The following is a 3,404-nucleotide window of genomic DNA, read 5'->3' on the forward strand; positions in this document are numbered from 1 at the left end:
GGTGGCTTTCTGTGGCTTCTGGAATTAGAAGATCTTCGCCAATTTTTGCCACCTGCCGGAGTATCCAACATGCTCTAAGGCTGTGAGTTGGTGTGGCGCCCTCTGCACTGTGAATTTTACAGGGTCCATCAAGCCATCCTTCCAGTACGGTTCCGTGCCCTGTAGAGGGCTTTTGCTTTTTGGTATTGAACCCGGGTGTCTGACGATGATGCACCCTTTTATTTCGGACCGGGTTTGTATTCAAGGTCGGATTGTCCCAAAATTTTGTTTTGGTTTTCCAGGCGCTTTCCATCGCACGGTACTTTCGTACTATGGACACCAAGTCAGCAAAGCGTGTAATATCATGGCGACTTATGACGTTGAGGATTCCCTTGTTCGTGCAATTATTGCAGAAGAATGAAATTGCGTCTTCCTCGTGGCAGTCCTTTATCCTGTTCATAACCAGGAGGAATCTGGCCCAGTAATGATGTACTGTTTCTTCGGGATCTTGCCTAATTTGGGATAGATCGCTTATGTACGGGTGGGTGGGCGGAATCAAATCCGAAACCTCACCCAATCTGAGACCCATGGGCCAAGGAGTTTCCGAACTCGGAAGTTTGGATTCTTGGATGTTGTCCAATGAATCTAGCCCGTCACCTGACTTTAAGTTCAGGTATTGAGTGATGTCCTCCCCTCCGCGGGTATCCGACTTGGAGGGATCGGGGATCCAGACATATCTAGTCCTTAAGATAGATGAAGGGTCGCCGCACTGTACCTCTACCATGGCAACGTGATGGGTGACCTGGGGGAGTTAATCTCTCTCAGATCGGGTTTAGACCCAATCTGGTCATAATCCGTAGCGACTCCCAGGGCGGCGAAGCGATCCAAGAGCTCGTTTAGGGAAGAGAGCTCCATTGGATCTAGCTGCCCGGCGAATTCCGAGTTGACGTGAAGATGGCTTTTGATGACCCGAGAGGTCATCGTCGGCGCAACAACTGAACGGGTGGTCATAAGGAAACCACCTAGCCTGAGAGTTTGGACGACAGCCAAAGCTCCCTTAGCAACGGTGCCGTCTTTAAAGACGGGATGAGGCATCCTTCCTGATGGTGACGGCACAGAGGAACTCTCAATGAAAGCACCAATGTCGGTGTCAAAACCGGTGGATATCGGGTAGGGGGTCCCGAACTGTGTGTCTAGGCCAGATGGTAACAGGAGGCAGGGGACACGATGTTTTACCCAGGTTCAGGCCCTCTTGATGGAGGTAAAACCCTACGTCCTGCTTGATTAATATTGATGATATGGGTAGTACAATAGTAGATCTACCACGAGATCGAAGAGGCTAAACCCTAGAAGCTAGCCTATGGTATGATTGTTGTTCATCTATGGACTAAAACCCTCCAGTTTATATAGACACCGGAGAGGGCTAGCGTTACACAGAGTCGGTTACAATGGTAGGAGATCTACATATCCGTATCGCCAAGCTTTCCTTCCACGCCAAGGAAAGTCCCTTCCAGACACGGGACGAAGTCTTCAATCTTGTATCTTCATAGTCCAGGAGTCCGGCCGAAGGTATAGTCTGGCTATCCGGACACCCCCTAATCCAGGACTCCCTCATCACCCTTAGGAACAACAATGTGATCCTCGAAGAATAGAGTATCCTTGTCATCAAGACGATAGAACTTGTACTTGGGTTGACTCTTGGCAATCCCAATCTTCACCTTCTTCACCATAGCATCAAGAAGCTGAGCCTCACGAATCTGATCTTCCAAAGTAGGAGAGACTTGGAGGTTGGCAAGGAATCCTTGAGGAACAACTTGAAGATAAAGTTTGCGGAAAGCTTCACAAAGCTCTGGTTGGTAGGGCTTGATAATCAAACTATTGCAGTAGGCCTTCCTGCTCAATGCGTCGGTAATTACATTGGCCTTCCCTGGAGTGTATTCAATACTCGGATTATACTCTTGAATCATCTCGACCCAACGAGTCTGCCTGAGGTTGAGGTTGGGCTGAGTGAAGATGTACTTGAGACTCTTATGATCAGTGAAGATGTCCACTTTTCTTCCCAACAAGAGATGTCTCCAAGTTAAAAGAACATGGACAACTGCCGCCAACTCGAGGTCATGAGTGGGGTAGTTCTTTTCATTGGGATTCAACTGGCGAGAGGTATAGGCCACAACTTTCTTCTCTTGCATCAAAACTGCACCAAGACCTTGAAGGGAAGCATCACAGAAGACCTCGAACGGTTTGGATTCATCAGGAGGAGTCAAAACTGGAGCAGTGACTAACTTCTCTTTGAGGGTGTTGAAAGCGATGTCACATTCAGGCGACCAGACATACTTCACATGCTTCTGGAGAAGGTTGGAAAGAGGCTTCGCGGTCTTAGAGAAGTTCTCAACGAACCTTCAACAATAGCTTGCGAGACCAAGGAAGCTGCGGAGTTGCTTCACGTTCTGAGGCAGTTCCCAATTCACAATTGCAGACACCTTCTCAGGATTAACAGATATGCCCTTGGCGGAGATGATATGCCCAAGGTAGAGAACTTCATCGAGCCAAAACTCGCACTTTGAAAACTTCGCATAGAACTGATGTTCTCTGAGTTTATCCAACACCAATCTCAAATTCTTGGCATGATCCTCCTTGTTCTTGGAAAAGACCAAAATGTCATCGAGATAGACCAAGATGAAGTCATTTCTATAGGCGTTGAAGATGAAGTTCATCATGCGAGAGAATGTTGGAGGAGCATTGACAAGGCCGAAAGACATGACAGTGTATTCATATGAACCATAGCTTGTTCTGAATGCTGTCTTGGGGATATCTTCTTCACGAATGCGAATCCGATGATAGCCCATCCGGAGGTCAAGCTTGGAGCAAACTTGAGCACCTTTGAGTTGTTCGAAAAGCTCATTGATGTTGGGAAGTGGGTACTTGTTCTTTATGGTCTTCTTGTTCAATGGACGGTAGTCGACACAAAGTCGGTCCGTTCCATCCTTCTTCTTGACGAAAAGAACACCACAACCCCATGGAGAAGAACTTGGTCGGATGAGCCCATACGCTCTTGAATGTCGAGTTGTTTCTTCAGCTCCTTCAACTCTTCAGGTCCAAGCTTGTAAGGACATTTGCACACAGGTTCCGTGCCAGGCTCAAGATTGATGACGAATTCAACTGGCCGGTGAGGAGGCATTCCTAGAAGCTCTTCTGGGAAGACGTCTTGATATTTACAAACGACTGGAATCTGAGAGATGGCATCCAGCTCGCTCTTCTCATTGAGAGAAAACAGTCGAATGGTATCATCCCAAGCGGCAAAGATGGCTACATCCTCAGACGAATGTGTCAATTGAATCTGCCTGGCAGCACAATCAAGCTGACCCTTGTGCTTAGAAAGCCAGTCCATTCCAAGAATAAGATCAATATCCGAGTTACCAAGGACC

Source organism: Triticum urartu, chromosome 4 (genome assembly GCF_003073215.2).
Source record: "Triticum urartu cultivar G1812 chromosome 4, Tu2.1, whole genome shotgun sequence".
NCBI classification, from domain to species: Eukaryota; Viridiplantae; Streptophyta; class Magnoliopsida; order Poales; family Poaceae; genus Triticum; species Triticum urartu.